Raw genomic sequence first — 26,727 nt, forward strand, 5'->3', positions numbered from 1 at the left:
TGGAGTAACTCAACAGGACGGGCAGCATCTGTGGAGGACATGGATAGGTGACGGTTCTGGTTGGGATCCTTCTTCAGACTGATTGTGGTGGAGGGGGTGGGGGGGGGGGGGGTGGGAAGCTGGGAGAGAAAAGAAGTTTCCTCCCACACTCCAAAGACGTACAGGTATGTAGGTTAATAGACTGGGTAAATGTAAAAACTGTCCCTAGTGTGTGTAGGATAGTGTTAATGTGCGGGGATCGCTGGGCGGCACGGACTCGTTGGGCCGAAGGGCCTGTTTCCGCGCTGTATCTCTAAATCTAAATCTAAATACTAAATCTAAAAGTAGGGCAAAGTGTGGCAGGTAATAGGCAGACGCAGGTGAGGAGGGTTTGAAAGGCAGATCAAACCCCCTCCCTCTGAGATAGATTTACCTTTAAAATGTGAATAACTTAAAAAATATAACACTGATTTCAATGAAACGTCTTCCATCAGCACCAAAGGGACGACGGTGAGTAAGGTGGGCCTAAAGTTGTCGCGCTATCGTGTACCGTTTTGGCTGTAGTTCAGGAACAAACAAACAAACAAACAAACGAGAGTTTTAGTATATAGATGGAGCAGGTTTGATAGCAAGAGCTAGACCCATGAGAGGCGTAGGTGGTCAGAGTAAGATAGAGCAAGAAGGATGGAGGGAAATGTTGGCCAGTTCTCTGGGACTGGGATGGGTAAGCACGTGGAGTGGGTTAGGGATGCAGGTAACACGTTGCATTTGGAAGTTTGCACGCACTTACCCTGCAGGGAATGCATGAATGTGGCTGCATGCCCTCAATGTCATGTCAAATATTTAGAGATACAACATTGAAACAGGCCCCTCGGCCCACGGAGTCGGCGCTGACCAGCGATCACCCCGTACACTACCACTATCCTACACACGAGGGACAATTTACAGTTTTTACCAAAACCAATTAACCTACAAACCTCTACGCCTTTGGAGTATGGGATGAAACCGGAGCACCCGGGGAAAACCCACGCTGTCACACGGGGAGTGTAGAAACTCCATACAGACAGCGCCCGTAGTCAGGATCAAAACCGGGCCTCTGGCGCTGCAAGGCAGCAACACTACTACTGCGCCACCGTGCCTCCCATGATCTACATTCTTTGTTCCTTCGTATAGTTTACTATATTGTCACCTACACCAAGCTTTTTTATTGCGTGCTATCCAGTCAGTGGAAAGACTTATAAGAAAATAACTGCAGATGCTGGTACAAATCGATTTATTCACAAAATGCTGGAGTAACTCAGCAGGTCAGGCAGCATCTCGGGAGAGAAGGAATGGGTGACGTTTCGGGTCGAGACCCTCTTTAGTCTGAAGTACGTCACCCATTCCTTCTCTCCCGAGATGCTGCCTGACCTGCTGAGTTACTCCAGCACATTTGTGAATAAATCAGTGGAAAGACTTTGCATGTAGTTTTTTGATGGTTATTCGGGAGAAGCAATCATTTTCAACTTGAAGCTTAAATTGAACCTTTGGCAATTCTGATTGACTTTGGAGGATCTAGTTCCTAGTTTGTGGGGTCTTTACATGATTCTGTAGAAATTAATGACAGACCTGAAGATGCAGGAGACAACAGACGCTGGAATCTGTGGCAACAAACCACTTGTTGGAGGAGACGAAAGGCTCGAGCAGCATCTGTGGGGAAAGGAATCCGTCCAGATGTGGGGTTTCCACCAAAAATACCCACTGAGTTCCTCTGGTAGTTTAGGAAAATAACTGCAGATGCTGGTTACAAGTCGAAGGTATCACAAAATGCTGGAGTAACTCAGCGGGTCAGGCAGCATCTCAGGAGAGAAGGAATGGGTGATGTTTCGGGTCGAGACCCTTCTTCAGACTGATGTCGGGGGAGGGGGCGGGACAAAGATAGGATGTGGTTGGAGGCAGGAAGACAGTGGGAGAACTGGGAAGGGGGAGGGGAAAGAGAGGAACTATCTGAAGTTAGAGAAATCAATGTTCATACCGCTGGGGTGTAAACTGCCCAAGCGAAATATGAGGTGCTGTTCCTCCAATTTGTGGTGGGCCTCACTATAATAATGGAGGAGGCCCATGACAGAAAAGTCAGACTGGGAGTGGGAGTGGGAGTTGAAGTGCTGAGCCACCGGGAGATCAGTTTGGTTAAGGCGGACTGAGCCTCCAGTAGTTTTGTTGATGTGAACAATTCCCAACCCCCCCCAATGGCATTACTACCGTGAAAAAATAAATGGACTCCCTCTTCTCACTTCCTCTTCAGAGTGGAAACACAAGCCATTCAATTGCAAAACTGCTTCATTTGGTTGAAACATCAATGCTGATTATCCGTTAATCCCAGGGGAATGAAGCTGCTCCTGGCAGAATCCACAAGGCAGCGCCCGGATTTGTGTGTGATGCTGCAAGGTAGCTGTTGTACAACGCAGAGGGAAACGGGCAATGGACACATTGCTGAGAAATCAATCCAGGTCGACCACGCTGTCAAAGCGTTCGGATTCTCTGCTCCTCCTCTGGAGTTCAGTTGCAGTGTTGCAGCCAAATGATGCATTTAGTGCAGCTGGGCTTGGATCATCGACCAGTCAACGAAACGTGCAACAAATGCACCTCGTTGCAAATGAACTAAAACCGCTGCCAAATGAGCTCTGAATGTCACAATGTGGAGATTGGTGGTTCCTGTGCTGTCCTGTTGCATGCAATACAGACACAAAGTGCTGGAGTGGCTCAGCATCTCTGGAGAACATGGATAAGTGACGTTTTGTGTCTGGACCCTTCTTCGAGTTGGGAAATGTCACCGATCCGTGTTCTCCAGAGATGCTGCCTGACCTGCTGAGTTACTCCAGCACTTTGTGTCTTTTTTTTGTTGTAAACCTGCAACTGCCGTTCCTTAGTGGAGCAGACAATGTGTGTAGGAAGGAACTGCAGATGCTGGTTTACACCGAAGATAGACAGAAAATGCTGGAGTAACTCAGCGGGACGGGCAGCATCCCTGGAGAAAATTGAACGGGTGACATTCCTGACTCTGGTGTTCCTAAAACGTCACCTATTCCTAATCTCCAGAGATGCTGCCTGACCCGCTGAGATACTCCAGCCATTGCTGGCTGTCTGCAGTTCCTTATATCTACGCTGTACCGTTCCACGTTGAATGAGGTCGGGTAGTCACTGGAGCTCGGTGCCTGACCCTGTTGCCTTCTCCATTGCAGGTGGACGACCAGATGAAGTTGCTGCAGAACTGCTGGAGTGACCTGTTGGTTCTGGACCACATCTGCAGACAGGTTTACCACGGGAAGGAGAACAGCATTCTTCTGGTGACCGCCCAAGAGGTAAGCAGGTGAGGGGCAGAGTAGTTGCCCCGGGGCCAGGCCCCCGTGCTCAGTCACACACTGCTGCCAAGGATTTATTGACACCGAACGCATGACGAGGAATGGTGCTGGAGAGTTGGCTGCCCACTGACTCATCTTCTTCATTGACTCTTCAGCCGAGGCCCCCCTCCCCCTCCCCCTCCCCCTCCTCCTCCTCCTCCTCCTCCTCCTCCTCCTCCTCCTCCTCCTCCTCCTCCTCCTCCTCCTCCTCCTCCTCCTCCTCCTCCTCCTCCTCCTCCTCCTCCTCCTCCTCCTCCTCCTCCTCCTCCTCCTCCTCCTCCTCCTCCTCCTCCTCCTCCTCCTCCTCCTCCTCCTCCTCCTCCTCCTCCTCCTCCTCCTCCTCCTCCTCCTCCTCCTCCTCCTCCTCCTCCTCCTCCTCCTCCTCCTCCTCCTCCTCCTCCTCCTCCTCCTCCTCCTCCTCCTCCTCCTCCCCCTCCCCCCCCTCCTCCTCCTCCTCCTCCTCCTCCTCCTCCTCCTCCTCCTCCTCCTCCTCCTCCTCCTCCTCCTCCTCCTCCTCCTCCTCCTCCTCCTCCTCCCCCTCCTCCTCTCTCACTAACTTCCCAGGTGGAGTGAAAACCATCTTGCACTGGATTGGTGAAGGTCTTGGGAAGACCAAACCCAGTGTCTTCATATAGGGGCAGCTCGGCGGCGCAGCGGGTGGAGCTGCTGCCTCACAGCGCCAGAGACCCGGGTTCTAAATTGACCACATGTGCTGTCTGCGTGGAGTTTGCACGTTCTCTCTGTGACCAGCCAGTGTGCTGCCAAAGGCACAAATGCTTGACTTTGTTTCCCTTTCCCGTGCTCTAGCAAGGGCGATGGGTTTGGATGATATCCTTTGACTGAGATCCAGTGACCCCCCCGCCCCGCCCCTCCCCTGGAGAGAGTGGGAGGATTGGGAGCAGGTGAGGGTCAGAGGTCGCGACCTGGGCTTTGCAGTCTTCTGAGGTTTTGATTCACTTGGAGGTCCCTAACAAACCATATTCTCAAGCACTTCTTCTAAAACAGGTCGCCACAATCTTCTCGCCCTGTAAAAGGAGACAAGACTTTATTCACTGGTTTGCATATTTATAAAATCCTGGCACTGTTTTGCAAACGGTTGCCTTTCTGAGATCAGCTTCTGAAACTGGTGGTGACTTGGCAATAATAAACGCTTTCTCTCAGATGGGAAGTAGTCAAATTATCCCCCAGTTGGCGCCGTGTCTGTTGACTGTCTCTGTGATTGTTTCTGCACCAGGGACAAACACTGATTTACAGATAGGCCGCCTGTGTCTACAACTGCAGGCACACACACTGGTGATGGAGTTCTATCACTCACCCCTCCCGTTCCCACACTTTGCCTTCGGAGTTGGCGTTTACAGCGAGCGAGATTTGAGAAAGAGCCTCAGTTGTTCACAAGGCTGCCGTTAATTTTTGCTCGGGGCAACGATTGCCAAACTCATGATAAAAGCAAAAATGAACACACCAAAATCCAGCAACTGGGCAGCACGGTGGCGCAGCGGTAGAGTTGCTGCCTTACAGCGCCGGAGACCCGGGTTTGATCCAGACTACGGGTGCTGTGCGTAATGTTCTCCCTGTGACCGTGTGGGTTTTCTCCGGGAGCGCTCTGGTTTTCTCCCACACTCCCAAAGACCTACAGGTTTGTAGGTTAATTGGCTTTGGTAAAATTGTAAACTGTCCTTGGTGCGTAGGATAGTTCTGGTGTCAGGGGTGATCGCTGGTCGGCACAGACTCAGTGGGCCGAAGGGCCTGTTTCCACACTGCATCTCTAAAGTCCACATGCCACTGTGGGATCTGCCTCCACCACCACCCCTGGCAGCGTGCTCCAATCGCCCACCACTCTCTGACAAAACAGCTTTCCCTTCACATCTCCTGTAAACTTTGCCCATCTCACATTAAAGCTGCATCTCTACTCTTTGACATTTCCACCCTTGAAAAAAAGGTTCCGAATGTCAATCCTATCCATGCCTCTCATCATTTCATATATTTCCATCAGGTCTCCCATCAACCTCTGATGCCTCAGAGAAAACAATCCAAATTGGTCAACCTCTCCCTGTAGCTAATGCCACTTAATTGTGTTAAACCTCCTGGAAGTGCGATGGTTCCTTCAATGGTTCAGTGGCACTTTATTGTCACATGTACTGAGGTACAATGACATTCATTTTTGTATTCAGTGCAGTACAACTATCACTATAACATAAGCACTCAGATACATCTTAGATAAGGGTCTCAGAGACAGGACAAGTGTGGAGCCATAGTACACTGAGATGGTGGCTCGTTGGCCTGGTTGCCCAGGGACAATGGTCTGGTGCCAGACTCTTCCAACACCGCTCTCTTCAGCTGCAGCTCAGCGGGTTTGATTCTGCCTCGAGCCGAACACAACCTCTTGTGGAGAACCTTGAAACCAAACGTGGTGACGCGTGGTTGCCTGGCAACCGGGGCCTTGAGAGAGGCAGGAGTGGGAAATGCAAACGTAAAAGCTGCAGATATGGGAAATCTGAAATGAAATCAGACGGTGCTGGGAACGCTCAGCAGGACAGGCGGCTTCTGTGGAGAGAGGAGAATAGAATTAACATTTCCATGTTTCACACAACAGAGCGGCTGCCTCACAGCATCAGGGACCCGGTTGGATTCTGAGCCAGGGTGCTGTCTGTGTGGAGTTTGGATGCTCTCCCTGTGATCGCGTGGGTTTTCCCCAGGTGCTCTGGTTTCCTCCCAAATCCCAAAGACGTGTGGGTTTGCAGGTTAACCGGCCTCTGTAAATTGCCCCGACTGTGTAGGGAGTGGATGAGAAAGTGGGATGACATAGAACTAGTGTGGATGGGTGATTGATGGTCGATGTGGACTCGGGGGGCTGAACGGCCTGTTACGATTCTGTGTTTTTAAACTAAACTAAAAATACTTACTGGGTTCGGAACGAAATCAGAAAATGGTGGAAATACTCAGCAGGTTGGACAACACCTGTGGAGAGATGATCGGGGGTTAATGTTTCAGATGAAGGGCTGGAGGGAATCACTTCTAGAATTGACCCAAGGTTTTGACCTACAACATGTCAGAGTGTAGACACACAATGCTGGAGTAACTCAGAGGGACAGTTCCTTCCTACTCATTTCAGTGTGAGACTGGGTGCGATGTGAAGACTCGCCATTTTCTCCGTGATGCTCAGAGCAGCCTGGACAATGAACCTGTGACCGTTTCCTCTCCCCCTTCAGGTCGAGTTGTCCACGATCGCCAACCAGGCCGGCTCGACGCTCATTAACCTGGTGCTGCGAGCACAGGAGCTGGTGGCCAAGCTACAGTCCCTGCAGATTGACCGCAGGGACATCGTCTGCTTCAAGTTCCTCCTCCTCTTCAGTCCTGGTAAGACCAACACTGAATATTGATCAAACAGAGGAAAGACCAAACTGCCGGGCAGCTCAGCGGGTCAACTGTGGGTGTGGGCAGAGTGCAATTGTCAACAAACTGCTGGGGAACTCAACGGGTCAGACAGCCCCTGTGGGTTGGAGGGGGGGAGCTGAATTGCCGACAAAGCGCTGGAAGAACTCAAATGGGTCAGGCAACACCTGCGGAAGGCAAGGAACAGTCAGTGTTTCAGATCCACAATTAATCCTGACTGCATCCAAAATGCCGACAGTTCCATTCCCTCCACAGCTGCTGCCTGACCCACTGAGTTCCTCCAGCACTTTGTATTTTGCTCCAGATTCCAGCACCTGCAGTTTCTTGTGCCACCGCTGATTATTTAGATTGTGGAACTCTTCCTGTTCACTGCGACGTTATTTGAACAGATCGAGGATCACAGAGAGATCACATTAAGCCAACTGTGGACGTGCACCTCTTGCTGGTTTATGATAGAGGGGCCAGGTACGAAGTGCATCTGCCACAGGGATCTCCAGCATGTTGCATTCTCCCTGCCCTGCCCACCCCTGCACTGCCCACCCCTGCACTGCCCAACACTGCACTGCCCACCCCTGCACTGCCCAACACTGCACTGCCCACCCCTGCACTGCCCACCCCTGCCCTGCCCACCCCTGCACTGCCCACCCCTGCACTGCCCACCCCTGCAATGCCCACCCCTGCACTGCCCACCCCTGCACTGCCCACCCTTGCACTGCCCCCCCTGCAATGCCCACCCTTGCACTGCCCCCCCTGCAATGCCCACCCCTGCACTGCCCACCCCTGTACTGCCCACCCCTGCACAGCCCAATACTGCCCTGCCCACCCTTGCACTGGCCACCCCTGCCCTGCCCCCCTGCACTGCCCAACCCTGCACTGCCCACCCCTGCACTGCCCACCCCTGCACTGCCCACCCCTGCACTGCCCACCCCTGCCCTGCCCCCCCTGCACTGCCCACCCCTGCACTGCCCACCCCTGCACTGCCCACCCCTGCACTGCTCACCCCTGCACTGCCCACCCCTGCACTGCCCACCCCTGCACTGCCCACCCCTGCACTGCCCACTGCTGCCTCCTGAGCGTCCGCTACACAACAGCTGGGAATTCGTTGGTGCCATCCAGCTCTGTACAGGATGGCACGGTGGCGCAGCAGTAGAGTTGCTGCCTTATAGCGCCATAGACCTGGGTTTGATCCTGACTATGGGTGTTGTCTGTACAGAGTTTGTACGTTCTCCCGTGAGCACCTGGGTTTTCTTCGGGTGCTCTGGTTTCCTCCCACAAAGATGTGTGGGTTTGTTGGTTAATTCTCTTCTGTAAATTGTCCCGAGGATTGAACTAGAGTATGAGGTGATTGCTAGTTGGCGTGGACTCTGTGGGCCGAAGGGGCTGTTTCCATATTTCCACGCTGTGTCACTAAACTAAACTCAACTAAACTAAACTAAACCAAACGATGCCCTGTTATCAACAGGGGCCATTTCACTTTAGGCTTGGCTCCCACTGAGCTGGAACAGAAGCATTTAATAGTCAGGATCCTGCTACCAAATGCCAGCATTTCAGCCGGGTCGGAGCATGACTAGGAGTTCCGCCCAGTTGTCCTCCTGAACCCTCTCCATCATGTGGGAATTTTATGCCAGGAATTTACGCCAGGAATCACCCTGGGCTGTTTCTCACCCCCGCTCGCGATGGCTCTGGGCTCAGCGGGGAGAGTGACGTCGTGGAGAGAACGCAGCAGCCAAAGTCAGATGTTTTTCTGAGGAGTATTTCTGTAATTTAAATATCTTTTATAGTTTCAGTTCAATTTTTCCTATTCAAGGATCATTTTGTAGTAATGTCCTTAATTATTTATGCATTTTAAATGTAGGGACATTTAAAAACTTTTAAAAGATCTTGACCGTGTTGACAGCTGGTAAAGCTGGGGTAGGGTTTTTCCGGTTGGTGAAGTTTTCCTGCAGTTGTGGGAAGTGGTGGGTGGGGGCAGGGCCGTCTTAACGCATGGGCCTGATGGGCACTTGCCCGGGGCCCCACGAGCTTATATGTTTAATTTTATCGACCATTTACATTTTTATTCCTGTGAGTAGTTGTCGTAGGGGCCCCAGTACACTGCTTTGCCCTGGGCCCATAATGCTGTAAAGACGGCCCTGGGTGGGGGGGTAGAAGTGTCACTGAGCAGGCCAGGCTATTGGGTCGCCTCTGTACCCTGACCTAGGGGGGCATGATGGGGGTGGTGGGGGGGGGGGGGGGGGGCAGGGAGACCACCTGAGCCAGAGGGATATCCTGGCATCTCAGACTGACTGACACCCATGGTGTAAAACCAGTTAAAGCCGCTGCCTGGGCAGAAGGCTTTGCCTCCTGCAGAAAAGTGGTTGGCCATTTAAAGTGCTTTGTTCCCAGTGCCACAGGCAGATAGGGTCGTGACCAAAGATACTAGAGGAGCAAGATAGACCACTCGACCCTAAAAACCGTAGCATGTCACGGCACCATTTTAGTAGGCAGAAACTTGCAGAAACATTTAAAAAGAAAAATAACAACAATCTGTGAATTGATAGATGAGATATATTCTGCATTGTTATGGTATCATCACACATAATGTTCCCCCAAACACTGATTACACTGCGAGAGGCGGGTTTTGCTTACTAAAATGGCGGACGTCACGCTCCTTTGCGTACTACACTTCAGTACAGGCGATTTCAACGGAGTGGTTCTTCTTGAAGGTATCACAAAATGCTGGAGTTACTCAGCGGGTCAGGCAGCATCTAGGAGAGAGGGAACGGGTGACGTTTCGGGTCGAGACCCTTCTTCAGACTGATGCCGGTACATCTTGCTCCTCTAGTATCTTTGGTGGTGACGTGTGCATCTAGTTTGCTGGCCTGCTTCGGTCTGTAAGGGTCTGAGTGTAGGTTTTGATATCCCAGATGGCAGTGGTACTAAACCTTGGTGTTAAAATCTCAAATGGACCTCGTCTTACTTTTAAAAGGTTTACAAAACTCAAAGATTGTCTCTCCTCTTCAGTGTCCAGTCATTTCATCAATACATGGTGCATAAGTCCTTAAGTTCTAGGAACAGAATTAGGCCATTCAGCCCATCATGTCTATTCTGCCGTACAATCCTGGCTGATCTATCTTTCTCTCTCAACCCCTGCCTTCTCCCCATAACCCCTGACTCGCGCTCCAATCAAGAATCTGTCAATATCTGTTGGCTTGGCCTCCACAGCCGTCAGTGGCAATGAATTCCACAGATTCATTACCCTCTGACTAAAGAAATTCCCCCTCATCTCCTATCTCGAGGTACGTCCTTTTATTCTGAGGCTATGGCCTCTGGTCCTGGACTCTCCACTGGTGGAAACATCCTCTTCACATTCACCCTAAGTGGGCCTGGATGCACGGCAGATTAATTGTCATAACTGTTTGCAATGGAGAATGTCAATTAAGCAGCAAACTGTGTTTTCCCAACCGAAGCCTCTGAGTAGACAGCACGATAGCCAAGAGCGATAGTGGAACGGAAACAAACAGCTTTGTTGAGGCTCAGATGCAGGGGGATGATAATGTCCGTCGCACTTAGTTGCCCCAGTGGCTTTTCCAATGCAGGCCGTGGACTTGGCACAACCCGCCGCCAGGAATTCCCTGGTTCGAGTGGCTTTGTCTTCCCCTGCTCCCCTGGTCCACGTAGACAAAATAAATAAACGTGCGTCTCACCAGGTTTCGCACTGCAGGTTTGGCAGCAACATTCAGCAGGACGCTGCCTTGCTACAGTCACAGAGAGATGGAAGTAAGTCCACGTCCATTAGTCATTAGGAGCGGATATATAGACAATAGACAATGGACAACAGGTGCAGGAGTAGGCCATTTGGCCCTTCGAGCCAGCACCGCCATTCAATGTGATCATGACTGATCATTCACAATCAGTACCCCTGTTCCTGCCCCCCTCCCCATACCCCCTGACTCCGCTATCATTAAGAGCTCTATCTAACTCTCTCTTGTAATGAATTTGGCCCATCGAGTCTACTCCGCCATTCAATCGTGGCTGATCTATCTTTCTCTCTCAATCCCATTCTCCTGCCCACAACCTGTACTAATCAAGTATCTGTCCATCTCTGCCTTAAAAGTACCCCATAAAATAAATGAGAGGTATCGCTGTATTCCACTGAGCCATTTAAATGTAATTTGTACGTCCCTCCTCTCTCAGCTGGTGTTAAATCCTCAATTATCCATCAATACAGGTTGCCGATGATGTTTGCCTGGACTGGAGGGTTCGAGTTGTGAGGAGAGGCTGCACAGGTCGGGGCTGCTTTCAATGGACAGTAGAAGCTGAGGGATGACCTTGTGCAGGTTTATAAAAGCACAACAGGCATAGATAATATCGAAGGTATCACAAAATGCTGGAGTAACTCAGCGGGTCAGGCAGCAGCATCTCTGGAGAGAAGGAATGGGTGACGTTGATCCATTCCTTCTCTCCAGAGATGCTGCCTGACCCGCTGAGTTACTCCAGCATTTTGTGATACCTTCGATTTGTACCAGCCTCGGCAGTTATTTTCCTACAGGCATAGATAATGTGAAAGGCACAGTCTTTTCCCCAGGTTAGCAGAGTTTGAAACACGAGAGCATAGGCTTAATGTGAGGGGGGGAAATTCAAAGGGGACTTGAGCTCCCCAACACAGAGTTCTAACACAGAGCCAGGAGAACGTGGCAGAAACGGGTAGAATTATGACATCAAAAAACCCATTTGGACAGGTACATGGAGAGGAAAGGTGTGTAGGGATTTGGGCCAGATGCAGGAAGGGGACGGAGGGAGTAGAGGAAAGGGGGAGAAGGGGAGAGGTAGGTGAGTCGGGCCGAAGGGCCTGTATCACTCCATACCTCCATTACACTGCAGGGACCTGCAGCCTTCACCTGGCGTGAAGACTGGCGGCACAAGTGCCACCTGACCCTCAGCACTTTGTGTTTTGCTGAAGATTCCAGCATCTGCAGTTCCTTGTGTCTTCCTTGGTTTCTACTTGATTTTGTGCTCTCCTCCGCCCATCCCCGCAGGCCCCGGCCCTCAGTGGGCGGCTGAACATGAGGTGGGATGGGAAACTGAGAGGGTGCACGTTTCATCCCACTGTTTCCCGTGTCTCCCCCACCCTAGTGCGCACCCATTTCTCCCACTATCGTGCTCCTCTTTCCCCCAGTCCCCTTCCACCTACATCCCTCCATCTGCCTTTATATTTCACTCTTCCTCTTCTCTCCTTATCTGACGGTACGGTGGCGCAGCGGTAGACAATAGACAATAGACACTAGGTGCAGGAGGAGGCCATTCGGCCCTTCGAGCCAGCACCGCCATTCAATGTGATCATGGCTGATCATTCTCAATCAGTACCCCGTTCCTGCCTTCTCCCCATACACCCTGACTCCGCTATCCTTAAGAGCTCTATCCAGTTCTCTCTTGAATGCATTCAGAGAATTGGCCTCCACTGCCTTCTGAGGCAGAGAATTCCACAGATTCACAACTCTCTGACTGAAAAAGTTTTTCCTCATCTCAGTTCTAAATGGCCTACCCCTTATTCTTAAACTGTGGCCCCTTGTTCTGTACTTGACCAACATTGGGAACATGTTTCCTGCCTCTAACGTGTCCAACACCTTAATAATCTTATACGTTTCGATAAGATCTCCTCACATCCTTCTAAATTCCAGTGTATACAAGCCTAGTCGCTCCAGTCTTTCAACATATGATAGTCCCGCCATTCCGGGAATTAACCTAGTAAACCTACGCTGCACGCCCTCAATAGCAAGAATATCCTTCCTCAAATTTGGAGACCAAAACTGCACACTGTACTCCAGGTGCGGTCTCACTAGGGCCCTGTACAACTGCAGAAGGACCTCTTTGCTCCTATACTCAACTCCTCTTGTTATGAAGGCCAACATTCCATTGGCTTTCTTCACTGCCTGCTGTACCTGCATGCTTCCTTTCAGTGACAGATGCACTAGGACACCCAGATCTCGTTGTACGTCCCCTGTTCCTAACTTGACACTATTCAGATAATACTCTGCCTTCCTATTCTTACCACCAAAGTGGATAACCTCACACTTATCCACATTAAACTGCATCTGCCATGCATCCGCCCACTCACACAACCTGTCCAAGTCACCCTGCAACCTCATAGCATCTTCCTCACAGTTCACACTACCACCCAGCTTTGTATCATCTGCAAGAGTTGTTGGCTTACAGCGACAGATACCCCGGTTCGCTCCTGACTATGGATGCTTGTCTGTACTGAGTTTGTACCTTCTCCCCATGATCTTGTGGGCTTTCCCTGGGAGCCCCGGTTTACCCCCACACTCCAACGACGTACAGATTTGTACGTTAATTGGCTGGGTATAATTGTAAATTGTCCTTAGAATTCGTAGGATAGTGTTAGTGTGCGGGGATCGCTGGTCGGCGCGGACCCGGTGGGCTGAAGGGCCTGTTTCCGCGCTGTATCTCCAAACTAAACTAAGCCAAACCCTTTTGTCTCCTTTCCATCCCCAGCCTTTGTCTTCCCATCTGCCAATTGAAACCCCTTCACCTGCATCCACCTATCACTCACCAGGCTTTGCCCCGCCCCCACTTCTTATCCAGCTTTCTACCCCCGACTACAATCAGACTGAGGGAGTGCCCTAACCCGAAACGTATCCGGTCCATTCCCTTCACAGATGCTGCCCGACCCATTGAGTCACTCTGGCATTTTGTGTTTCACTCAAGATTCCAGCATCTGCAGTCCCTTGCGTCTCCAAATGACAACCCCCAATTGAGTAATTAATTGGAGAAAAAGTGTGGCTTTCAAAGTCGGTGCTTGGGTAGGGGAAATGGCTGTGGCCTGGATTGTGATCCTGTGCTCTTGAATCTGAGTCAAACAAGCACTCGGTTTCCATTTTCGCAAACAATCCACTGGTTCAATCTGCAAAGGTGCTGTGCGGCTTCACTGCATAGCTGACGTCGAGAAGAAAGTTATTATTGAGATACACACCAAAGAAAAATCTCCTCTCTGGCGGGAGATACATGGCTTTCTTCCAACTGCGCGCTGGAATTAAAGGCTTCACTCAATGTGCTTCATTTATTTCAACGAAGCTTTCTCCCAACAAAAAAAAAATTAATTGAAGTGTGCCTTTTCTACCCCCACCCTCCCCCACCCCCCTCCCCCTCACATCCAGGGTCATTTTCACCGGATTTCACCCCTTTTTAAAGTCTGCAAACATTGTGCGAGGTGTTTTGTGTCTTCTATAGAATCAGCTCCCCAGCCAGGTTTTTATGTTGCTCTAAGTCTTAATTACCTTCAGGAGTGCATGGATTTTACATTCAGCTGATCACAGTGCTCACAAAGCAAAATATTTACAAAAGAGTGTGACATTTATTGTCCGTATTGATTTTCCTCCTGAGCAGGTAAAGAGTTTTAATTAAAATTAGAATTTTGCGGGGAGGAAAAAAAATGCAGTGCTTGTGAAGAAGATATGTTTTAGCTTTGTTCTAAAGAAGCATTTAATAGAGCCTCAACAAATTGACCTCTGCTGCCTTTCAATCACACAGATCCTTTGCTAGGAAGAGGCTTTTGTACCTCCCATTCCCTTAAGTGATGGCAATTAAGCAACAGCCCTCTCCTGAACAAAGACTGCTCCTAATAATGAGATCTGTTAAGAGCACGCAACAACTTAAAGCAGGTCAACAATTGTTTGGGGGAGCTTTGTACCGCAGAAGTGTTCCAACCGTGGGCCATACAAATGTACGATCCATCTGACTTGTAGGCTTGTGTGAATTATTTTTTTTACCATTGTGCCAGGGCAGCGCGTATATATTTTTCAGAAATAGGCAATTATTAGTTGAATTTAGTATTTTAACAGAATAATGTTCTCCAGCTAGAGCTTTGGACCTACATTAGCCTCCACACGAAGCAGGGTCTCGACCCAAAACGTCGCCCATTCCTTTTATCCAGAGACGTTGCCTGACCCGCTGAGTTACTCCAGCTATTTGTGTCCGCCTTCGGTTTAAAGTTCCTCCCTACATATTCAGTTTGGGTCTTGATTAGGCAATGGCTCGAATTTACAACTCGCATCCTGTTCCAATCCTAACATGGTCTTGCCTCTCCCTATCTTTGTCATCTCCTCCATCCTTGTAACCTTGCCAGAGTTCTCAGCTCACAAGGAACCGTGGGTGGGGGGATCTCCTCTGATTCCAACCTCCTGGTGGTCCCTGAACTTAATCGCTTAAAAAAAGTCCAAGGTCCGAAATGTGGTCGGTTGGAAGATCGGGACTGCACCCTGGGTTATGGGAGGCCCATTAGTCTGATAACAGTGGGAAAGAAGACTTCCTGAATCTGGTGCGATGTACTTTCAAGCTTTTATATCTTGTCCCCAATGGGAGAGGGAAGAAGAGGGAATAACTCTCCGAGTTGGGACCCTTCATCGTGTATCAGCTAATAGAAAATAGGTGCAGGAGGAGGCCATTCGGCCCTTCGAGCCAGCACTGCCATTCATTGTGATCATGGCTGATCATCCACAATCAGTAACCCATGCTGCCTTCTCCCCATGTTTCCACTAGCCCCCTAGAGCTCTATCTAACTCTCTCTTAAATCCATCCAGTGATTTGGCTTCCACTGCCTTCTGTGGCAGAGAATCCCACAAATTCACAACTCTCTGGGTGAAAAAGTTCCTTCTCACCTCAGTTTTAAATAGCCTCCCCTTTATTCTAAGACTGTGGCCCCTGGTTCTGGACTCGCCCAACATTGGGAACATTTTTCCTGCATCTAGCTTGTCCAGTCCTTTTATGATTTTATATGTTTCTATAAGATCCCCTCCCATCCTTCTAAACTCCTTCCTCAAATTAGGAGATCAAAACTGTACACAATACTCCAGATGTGGTCTAACCAGGGCCCCGTACAACTGCAGAAGAACCTCTTTACTCCTGTACTGAAATCCTCTTGTTATGAAGGCCAACATGCCATTAGCTTTCTTCACTGCCTGCTGTACCTGCACGCCAACTTTCAGTGACTGGTGTACAAGGACTCCCAGGTCTCGCTGCACCTCCCCCTTACCTAACCTAACACCATTGAGATAATAATCTGCCTCCTTGTTTTTGCCGCCAAAGTGGATAACCTCACATAATAATAGCCTAAAGCTCACAAACTACCCGCAAACCTCATTGCTTCTCCTTCCTCCTTAGAAATACCTCCCTAAACCCTCTTTTCCATGATGTCCTCGTGGGGAAAACCATTGGTTGAGTTGGTACTGGTGTTGTTCTGTGTTTGTCCCGCGGACTGAGATCAGGTGAAAAGCTTGTGTTGATGTGCTATCCAGTCGACTCAGATACTACATATAAGCACAATCAAGCCAGACAAGTACAACAGGATACAACATGCTGGAGTAACTCAGCGGGTCAGGCAGCATCTCTGGAGAACATGGATAGGTGACGTTTCACAGAGTGCTGGAGTATCTCAGCGGGTCAGGCAGCATCTCTGGGGAACATGGATAGGTGACGTTTAGGGTCAGGACTCTTCTTCAGACTCAAGAAGGGTCCTGACCCAGAATTACTCCAGCACATTGTGACCTTTATTTGCAAACCAGCATCTGCAGTTCCTTCTTTCTACAAATACAACAGTTTGGGGTTGATAATTCTCTTTTGAAAGACTATGGGATATTGAACGCTCTGATGGCACAGTTCAACTTAGTTCTCCCCAGACAAGCACCCGTGGTCAGGATGGAACCCGGGTATCTGGCGCTGTAAGGCAGCAACTCTACCGCTGCGCCACCATGCCGTGTGAGGGGAGGGGGAGTGATGGGCAGATGGGTGGAGTAAGTGTCAAAGGCTAGATGTGAAATGAAGGCATAAAGGTGTCAGATACGCAGGGAAGTGAAATGTAATGTCGGAGGGAGGGATATGGGTGGAAGGGAAGGGGGGGGGGGGCGGAGGGAGATAGTGGGAGAAAGTATAAGAAAATAACTGCAGATGCTGAAGGGTCTTGACCCGAAACGTCATCAGTCTGAAGAAGGGTCTCGACCCGAAACGTCACCCATTCCTTCTCTCCCGAGATGCTGCCTGACCTGCTGAGTTACTCCAGCATTTTGTGAATAAATCGAGATAGTGGGAGAAATGGGTGCTCATTGGGGTGAGGGTGGTACAGGGAAGGGGAAGGAGGTGAAGGAGGGAGGTATTACCTGAAATTGGACAATTCTATGTTCAGGACATTTCTCCCAGTGAGTTCCAGACACCCACCACCCTCTGGATGAACAGAATCTTCCTCACCGACCCTCTACATCTTCCACCAACGATATAAAACCTCTGTGCCGTGATATTTTTCCCTATTTGGTTCTAAACTTTATTATTCAACACCTGGGCCCCAAAGTTGGACAAGTGTTCATTCTGAGGCTGTGATTTGTAAAATATTATCACTGCCGACTGGTTCCTGTTCTCTGTTACACAGTCGAGGCGAGCAGATTTCCACAGCCTGTCCTCCCAGCAGCTTTGCTTATCTCAAAGACTCTGCCTCCCTTAAAACGGTTCTATTAAATAGATGGATCTTTGCAATCTTTCTCCCAAACTGTATCGAGCACAACAAATTCAAGCTTATCTCGTGTGAATAAAACACAGATTGAAAGTAAAAATGAACACCATCTTAAAACTAACCCTGGGCAGTGGCTCAGTGGGTAGAGCTTCTGCCTCTCGGGTGCTGGAGACCAGGGTTCGATCCTGGCCTCGGGTGCTGTTAATGTAGAGTTTGCAAGTGTTTCCTGAGACTTTATAGGGCCCTGGTGAGACCACATCTGGAGTATTGTGTGCAGCTTTGGTCTCCTAACTTGAGGAAGGACGTCCTTGCTATTGAGGCAGTGCAGCGTAGGTTCATGAGGTTAATTCCTGGGATGGCGGGACTGTCATATGAGGAAAGATTGGAAAGACTGAGCTTGTATTCACTGGAGTTTAGAAGGATGAGAGGGGATCTTATAGAGACGTATAAAATTATAAAAGGACTGGACAACCTAGATGCAGGAAAAATGTTCCCACTGTTGGGGGAGTCCAGAACCAGGGGCCACAGTCTAAGAATAAAGGGGAGGCCATTTAAAACTGAAGTGAGAAGAAACTTTTTCACCCAGAGAGTTGTGAATTTGTCGAATTCTCTGCCACGGAAGGCAGTGGAGGCCAATTCACTGGATGAATTTAAAAGAGAGTTAGATAGAGCTCTAGGGGCTAGCAGAATCAAGTGACATGGGGAGAAGGCAGGCACGGGTTACTGATTGTGGATGATCAGCCATGATCACAATGAATGGCGGTGCTGGCTCGAAGGGCCAAATGGCCTCCTCCTGCACCTATTGTCTATGTTTCTATGTTTATGAGATTCCATCTTTCACAGGAGGATAATTGGCCTGAGTTTAGGTGAGCAGTGGGGGCAATTGATAGGGGGTGGTGGAGAGGTTGGTGAGCTAGTATAATTGTCTACATGCCTGATTCTGTGGAATAAAATGGCGTCAGTGTAAACGGCTGGTCGGTGTGAAGTCACGCATGTGTCAGTGTCATATGCACCAACAATGGAAAAATTAATCTTACTTCCAGTAGCAGTTTAGGCCTGTAAATACAATACCCTTAGTATATAATAAACAATCATTCAATACATTAATAACCACAATACTAGTGCAAAAATTATCCCACAGTTCTTCGATCAATCAAAGACAGTCCATCGAAGTTCATAGTTGAGGTTTGTTTTGTGTGGTGTTCCAGAGCCTGATGGATGGGAGGAGTTGGCTGCGCCTAACGGCTGCGGCTCTCTGGCAGTCTGTTGTCTTTTTTTCTTTTTTTTTGTTTGTGTCGGTGTTGGGATGGTTTTTGTTTCTGTTTTTGGCTGTGTATGTGTGGTGGGGGTGTGTGGTGGGGGTGTGGGGTGGGGTGGGGGGGTGGGGCGGGGGGAAACCTTTATTTATTAGGTCTCTTCCCCGGGGCGCGGCTCGGCTGCGGGCCTTAACATTGCCGGCGCAGCTCGGCTGCGGGACGTTTCAGTGCCCGGTGCGGCTCGGCTGCGGGCCTTAACATTGCCGGCGCAGCTCGGCTGCGGGACGTTTCAGTGCCCGGTGCGGCTCGGCTGCGGGCCTTAACATTGCCGGCGCAGCTCGGCCGCGGGACGTTTCAGTGCCCGGTGCGGCTCGGCTGCGGGCCTTAACATTGCCGGCGCAGCTCGGCCGCGGGACGTTTCAGTGCCCGGTGCGGCTCGGCCGCTGGACTTAACATCGCCCGGTGCGGCCGCGGGACGTTTCAGTGCCCGGTGCGGCTCGGCCGCGGGACGTTTCAGTGCCCGGTGCGGCTTGGCCGCTGGACTTAACATCGCCCGGTGTGGCCGCGGGACGTTTCAGTGCCCGGTGTGGCCGCGGGACGTTTCAGTGCCCGGTGCGGCTCGGCCGCGGGACGTTTCAATGCCCGGTGCGGCTTGGCCGCTGGACTTAACATCGCCCGGTGTGGCCGCGGGACGTTTCAGTGCCCGGTGCGGCTTGGCCGCTGGACTTAACATCGTCAGCGCTGTTCGGCCGCGGGACGTTTCAGTGCCCGGTGCGGCTCGGCCGTTGGACTTAACATCGCCCGGTGTGGCCGCGGGACGTTTCGGTGCCCGGGGCGGCTCGGCCGGGGGGCCTTCCATCCCCTTGCGGGGGCTGTGCGTGTCGTTTGCCTCGGTAGGGGTCGAGCTGCCTGTCCGTGGGTGCGGGGGGAAGAGAGGGGAAGTTTTGTTGCCTCCATCACAGTGAGGGGGTGTTTGGAGTCACTGTGATGGATGTTTGTGTTGGGGTCGGGTGTCCTGTGTTCTTTTCTTTTTGCTGTATTTTGTGTGACTGCTGAAATTTCGCTCGGTGTTGTGCCGAGTGACAATAAAGTGTTGTTATGTTATGTTATGTTATGCTGGGACCAAGCTGTTCTTGAACCTGGTGGTCATGGTTTTCAGACTCCAGTACCTCCTTCCTGAGGAATGGTGGCCGTGAAATGAGAGTGTGGCCAGGGTGGTGTGGGGCTTTGATGATATTGGGTGGTGATACAGCATGATGCGGGTATTGGTGATGATATTGACTGCCTTCTGGAGGCAGCGCTTCCTGTAGATCCTTCGAAGGTGGGGAGGTCAGTACTTGTAATGGACTGGGCAGTGTCTACCATTCCTTTGCTGGGTGTTGGAGTTGCTGTGATTCATCCAGTGAATATGGTCTCTATGATACACCTGCAGAAGCCCAACAGAGTATTGGTCGACAGACCAAACCTCCTCTATCTTCAGAGGAAGTAGGGCTGTCAATGGGCTCTCTTTGTGATTTCATCAAAGTGCTGGGCTGAGTGGGTGAGACAGTGACTGTAAGTGAGCGAGTGTGAGTGAGTGTGTGTGAGTGTGAGTGAGTGAGTGAGTGAGTGTGAATGAGTGAGTGTGAGTGGGTGAGTGAGTGTGTGAGTGAGTGTGAGTGAGTGTGCAAGTGAGTGAGTGGGTGTGAGTGTGTCAGTGTGAGTGAGTGTGAGTGAGTGTGAATGAGTGAGTGTGAGTGGGTGAGTGAGTGTGTGAGTGAGTGTGAGTGAGTGTGCAAGTGAGTGAGTGGGTGTGAGTGTGTCAGTGTGAGTGAGTGAGTGAGTGAGTGTGAGTGAGCGTGAGTGAGTGTGTGCGCGTGAGTGAGTGTGATTGAGTGTGAGTGAGTGTGTGTGAGTGTGATCCAGTCGCAGGTCAGCTGTGAGACGTTGTTAATGGAATCCTTTGCCTCCCCCCACAGATGTGAAGGTGTTAGAGGGCCGCCACTTGATTGAGAGCGTTCAGGAGCAGGTACACGCTGCACTCCTAGACTACACCATGTGTAACTACCCTCAGCACGGCGAGAAGTTTGGACAGTTGCTGCTGCGGTTACCAGAGTTCCACGCCATCAGCAAGCAGGCTGAGGAATACCTGTACTACAAGCACCTGAGTGGAGAGGTACCTTGCAACAACCTGCTGATAGAAATGCTTCACGCCAAGCGAGCCTAGAAGCAGCCTCACCCCAGAGGCAGGCTACAGATTCCAATTTATATATATAAATATATATTATATTACTTTATATTATTACTAAAACAATCACTGTAATTAGGTAGTAACAAGATGATTTTTAAGTATACAGGACCTATGTAATCTTGGAATACATTTTCCAAATGCTGCCTCTCTTTTTTTTTTCTCTTTCATTGTAAAAATGTTGCCTTTATTTTAAGTTGGCTTGTTCGGGCTCAGAATGTATTTTGTGTTTTATGGGATTGTGAGATTCCCAAGCAGCCAAGCATGACGTTGGCATTTTATAGGCATTGGGGCCATTTCTGATCGCAGTGAATATGTTGACAGCCACAGGTTGCTCAGGCTTTGCACTTGATCTGCTTGGGACTTGCCAGCATAAGAACGAGGAGCAGGAGATGGCCGTGTGTTCCTTTTAACCGGTCCCACCATTCACTAAGGTCAGGGCAGATACATTGCCACATGTGCTACCTGACCTGTCCCAACATCTGCCAGCCCAAAGTCCGCATAGACAATCCTTACTATCGTCGGCTTTGATCTGTCATTTTCACACCCCACCCGTCCACATTTCTAGACTCCCCTCTCCCCTGACTCTCAGCCTGAAGAAGGGTTTCAACACGAAACACGAAGAAGGGTCTCAACACGGGTCTCTCCATGCTGCCTGTTCCCACTGAGTTACTCCAGCGTTTTAGGTCTATCCAAAGATTCATTCGCCAGGCAAGGTTTCTCCTTGTTTCAGTCCCAAGTAGGGAGTCTGTTACCTGTGTGTGAGTTGGACACCTTGTCCCGCACAAGTTATTAAACAGGAGATCTTCAAACTGCAGAAACAGTGACTGTAAAATGCTCCAGCGCGGTAATATGTTCAGAGCTATAACAATTTTCGTTCTCTCTTCAGTAATCTGCTTTACACAATCTTAGAACTGCACACCTGTACTTTATTTAATATTTGAAAGCTGAATGCACTTGTATTTTTATTGAGTTGCAAGCAGTTGTATTTGTTATTTTTATGCTTTGAGTTTGTTTTATTCAGTATTACGGTAAATTGTACAAAATAAGACTACGTTAAAACGAATGTTTTATGGAAATTAATATTTAATGAATAAACAACTGTTAATTCTGTCATATTTAACTTTTTTTTTTGCATAACTACTATACGGCATAAACAATTCTCTTGTATTTTGCTTTCATGCATGTTAGCTCATTTCGTAGAGAAATAAACGGATTAAATTTGTACACCGTGCTGATCCTATTTGTAACTCTCTGGGTGCCAAAACATGCACCAGGTTATGTGATCCCGTGGTTATAGAAATGTTTTCTTTCTATTGGAAACAAGAGAGGAGACTTACATTTCTCTAGTGCCTTTTGCATGCATTTCAGCGTGTCTCACGGTGTTTTTACAGCCTGTACAGTACTTCTGGAACCTAGTCTGGTTAGATAGAAAATGAGGTACATCAGACCCTAAGGTTGGGAGAGGGATTAATGTTGACCAGGACACTGGGCAAACCCCTCCCAACTTCCTCAGACTGGTTGCTTTTACATTCCTTTGGCCAAAGTGGATTCAGACAGTCCAAAGAAGATTCACCAGGACAATTTCTCGGATCAGAGTGTTGTCCTACCAAGAGAGAGAGAGAGAGAGGCAAGGCAGTTTGCATCTGCAGTTCTTGGAGTTTAGAAGGATGAGGGGTGGCCTTATTCAAACATATAAAATCCGAAGAGGGATTGCATGGGAGATGGTGAGATGTTCTCACTAGTGGGAGAGTCACAAACTGGGGGACATAGCTACAAGATAAACGGGTGGTAATTTGAAACTGAGGTGCAAAGAAATGTCTTCTCTTACAGGAGGTGAACCTTTGGGCTTCTCTCTCCCCGTGGGTACAGGTGACTGGATCCAGGTATTTTTAAGGTGGAGATAGATAAATGTTTTAAAGATGGAGGATACGAGGGTCTTGGGGAACTGATGCATAAAAGGAACTCAGGCAGGCATTGTTCAGCCCGGTCATATTGAACAGTGGGGCTGGCTTGAGGGGTCTGGTGGTCTAATTCTGCTCCTAATTTCTTCTGTTAATTGGAAAGTTAGCTCCTCTGACATTACAGGGGGCAGCCCAAACTTTGCTCATGTCTCTCCAGGTCGTGAACCCACAACCTTCTGATTCCAAGGCAGCAGAGGAACCCATTGAGCCACAGCGGATGCTAGGATATTGGGAAATATTGCTGCTCTTCAACAGAAGGGTGAAGTGTGCAAGTGAAAAGTTCAATACTCATCGACAAGTTCAGTCCCAATGAATAAACTCAATTGGTATGTGGGGGTCTTTCAAACATACTTACACAAATTCAAAATAAATCTGGAACAGCGTACTAGCGCAGCGGGTAGAGCTGCTGCCTCACAGCGCCAGAGACCCGGGTTCGATCCTGACCTTGGGTGCTGTCTGTGTGGAGTTTGCACGTTCTCCCTGAGACTGTATGGGTTTCCTGCGGGAACTCCAGTTTCCTCCCACATCCCAAACACATGTGGGTTTGGAGGTGAATTGGCCCTCTGGAAACTGTTCCTCGTGTGTTGGGAGTGGATGAGCAAGTGGGATATCACAGAACTAGTGTGGACAGATGGTCAGTGTGGACCTGATTGGCTTAAGAGACTGTTTCAATGCTGTATCTTTTGATCAATTCAGTCAATATTTATGACAGGTGATATTTTACTCTGAAAGAAAACTCCCCAACTTTTTTTGCAGATTTCTTGCAGAAAAGGAATGGAGACCTTTGATAAGTTTGCAGACGGCACCCACATTGCTGGAGTCACAAACTGTGAGGAAGGGTGTCAGAGTAAACAGCGTTATATAGATCAAGTGTAGCAATGGGTAGAAAAATGGCAGCTGGATTTAATCTGAGCAAGTGTGAGGTGTTGCACTTTAGCAGGTCGAATGGAAGGGTAAAGTATACAGTTAATGGCAAGACCCTGAGTAACATTGATGTACAGATGGATCTTGGGGTCCAAGTCCATATCTACCTAAAAGTGGCAATGCAAGTAATAAGAGTGGTAAAGAAGGCATATGGAATGCTTGTCTCGACCCGAAACGTCACCCATTCCTTCTCTCCAGAGATGCTGCCTGACCAATTGAGTCACTCCAGCATTTTGTGATACCTTCGATTTGTACCAGCATCTGCAGTTATTTTCCTACACAGCTTTAAACATATATGATGTGCTTTGGAAACAAATTTGCTGCTGTGAAAACAGCCATTTTGGCAGTCAGTCAGTCCAACAACAGCACCGACAGGGACCATATCATTTGTTTTTCCGAACACAAAATTAAAGCAATAAAGGATAAATTGACTGTATAGGCATTTGCAGTTCGACATAAAAAATACACTGTAAAACTATGACTAACTACATTGAAACTTGATCTGTTCACAGTCTAATTCAAACCTTCATACAGCAAATGTCTGATACCAGCAAATGCTTCAATAATTCCAAGAAGGCTTCACATGGATATGCAGGGAATGGAAAGATATGGATCACATGTGGGCAGAGATTAGTTTAACTTGGCATGTTCGGCACAGACATGGTGGGCCGAAGGGCCTGTTCCTGTGCTGTACTGTTCTATGTTCCATGTAACATGCATTGCTACATCACCAGAACATGCAGTCAGACATTGTTTAATCCTGTGTGACCGAAACAATCTTCAATAAGAGATTTTTAAAAAGAAATGTAACCCTGACCTGATATTTATATTTTCACAAATTTATTGCAAGTGCTGACTCCTGCCCTTGCTTGATATGATGCCTCAGTACTAATGCACAAGGATGGTTTAACAACTAGCTAGAGTGAACTCATGTGCACAAATATTTGGTGTGGTCCCCTGTACCATAACATTTGAACATGAAAAAAAAAGAAGTTAAATCAAATCCATTTCAGGAATCTTTAAATAACACCATTAAGTTAATGGTAGAAGGATTACACATTCTCTGAGGGAAGCTGAAGGATTCATTTAGGGACTCATTTTGTTGGCATTAATCAATGAAGAAATCTGTTCTTAAAACTGGGTTGCTATGTGTCGCCATTTGAGAATTACTAGAACAAAACTATTCCTCATAGCAGCTATCAGTTTAGCTATGCCAAAAATGCGTTTTGAACAACATGTGTTCTGCATTGAAACATTTTATTTTAAATTGAACAGTCCAAAAGATAATATTTCAACATGCTACTATGAGGATCACTGACTATTTCAAGTGTTCATTAGGATTTCCTGCGTATATTTTTGGAAAATTGTGTTTTTCTTAAGAAAAGGAGTATTTTGCAATGCCAACAAATTTAAATGACTGCTTTTGTATTTTAATCCTGCCTAAGTTACTGTTTTCTGTGATTGATTAATTACATTTTTGGAGTATTTTGGATTTTTTATGTGCTTGCATTAATGTATAAATTATGTTAATAAAGAATTTAAATCATTACCACGTTCATATAGTTTACTGGCATTCCACAGTTTGTACCCTTGCAAATGTACGCAATAGACATCATTGTTTAAAACAATGGCTCCCACTTCACATAAACAAAGATTGTACACAGGCAAGGACAAGTATTAAAAAGGCTGAACACAGTGAAGACTAGAGATCCAATTTTCCTGCCTCGAAACGTCTTCAGGAATGCCTCGAACTTGTATCAGCACAGAAAAAAGCATTTCAGAAAATTAGTCTTGGCAAGCTAGGAATCAGCAAAGCAAATATATTCCATCAGCTCACGAGCTGCTCAGCCCAGACCAGCCTCCCAGCTCGATTCATCTGCTTCTTAAATAGAGACACAAGTATGTGGCTATCCAGGTACCTTCCAAAAACGTTGGGAGTTTCTGCCTCCAACACCCTTTCAGGCAGTGATTTCCAGAGCCACAATCCATTTCCCTCACTTCCTCTCCAATCCTTCTACCATTAGCTTAATCGTACAAAACCCACTTATTGTCTTTTCGTAATGATCAAATCTCCCGCCGGGCTCTTGAAACAAAACCCAGCCTCCCCTCTATTGTCCAACCCTGGTAAATGTTCTCTGCTGCACTAACATCCTTCCTCCTGTGTGGTGACCACAACTGGGCCTGGTTGATCACATGAAGTGTTACACATGTCCAGCAAGTCTTCTCTGATCACTCCAATACGTCACTAATCCAATGCACAGTGAAGCTCTCAAATACCTTGCAGGGTCTGGTATTATGTAAGGAACTACTGTTTTCACCAGCACGCTGCAATGGGAAATGATATCTGGGAAACTGGATCCCACATAATACAAGCTGTATTATGAAGCCCCACCATCTGACAATGTCAAACTCCATTCCCAGCTCCCCTAACCTGCCATATTAGCTATTCCAGAGTAATCATATCACTACTACAGAACTTTACACTGAATGCGTCAATGAACAAGAGACTAGATGGAGATACAAAGGCTGCAGATACTGCAATCTTGGGCAAAGAATGAACTATTAGAGGAACTCAGTCACAACGCAGGGACTCCACCCAAAACCGTGACAATTCCTTACGCTCTCCCCCCATCACACTCCACCCCACACAGATGCTGCTCGACTGGCTGAGTTTCTCTGGGGTTTTTCGTTTGCAAAGAGAAAGAAGTAGCGCAGCTGGTGGAGCTGCTGCCTCACAGTGACAGAGACCCCTGTTCAATCTTGACCTTGAGTGCTGTCTGTGCGGAGTTTGCACGTTCTTCCTGTGACCGCGTGGGTTTCCTCTGGGTGCTCCAGTTTCCTCCCATGTACCAATGATGTGTGTGGGTTTGTAGGTTAATTGGCCCTCTATAAACTGACCCGAGTGTGCAGGAAGTGGATGAGAAAGTGGGATAACATAGAACTAGTGTGAATGGGTGATCGATGGTCGGCGTGGATTCAGTGGGCTGAAGGGCCTGTTTCCATGCAGTATCTCGAAACTAAACTAAAGATACTTACTGGGTTTGGAACAAAAGCAGAAAATGCTGGAAATACTCAGCAGGTTGGACAACACCTGTGGAGAAAGAAA

The 26,727-nt window shown here is 48.6% G+C and overlaps 1 protein-coding gene and 1 pseudogene across 2 annotated transcripts in view; one reads left to right on the forward strand and one right to left on the reverse strand.

The window, feature by feature from the left end:
* The window catches only part of LOC144608522 (nuclear receptor subfamily 5 group A member 2-like), a 78,048-nt pseudogene extending 56,354 nt beyond the window's left edge, over positions 1–21,694 (forward strand). Inside the window, exons 5-7 of the transcript XR_013549210.1 lie at positions 3,201–3,320; positions 6,569–6,716; positions 20,465–21,694. The product of XR_013549210.1 is annotated as a nuclear receptor subfamily 5 group A member 2-like (transcript). The remainder of the gene's footprint in view (positions 1–3,200; positions 3,321–6,568; positions 6,717–20,464) is intronic.
* Positions 21,695–21,850: 156 nt separating this feature from the next.
* LOC144608340 (adhesion G protein-coupled receptor D2-like) overlaps positions 21,851–26,727 on the reverse strand; it is a 109,162-nt gene continuing 104,285 nt past the window's right edge. The window contains exon 26 of the mRNA XM_078426006.1: positions 21,851–26,712. The gene's annotated coding sequence lies outside the window, so the exon portion shown is untranslated. The remainder of the gene's footprint in view (positions 26,713–26,727) is intronic.

The sequence above is a fragment of the Rhinoraja longicauda genome, chromosome 31, assembly GCF_053455715.1.
Source record: "Rhinoraja longicauda isolate Sanriku21f chromosome 31, sRhiLon1.1, whole genome shotgun sequence".
Taxonomy (NCBI): Eukaryota; Metazoa; Chordata; class Chondrichthyes; order Rajiformes; family Arhynchobatidae; genus Rhinoraja; species Rhinoraja longicauda.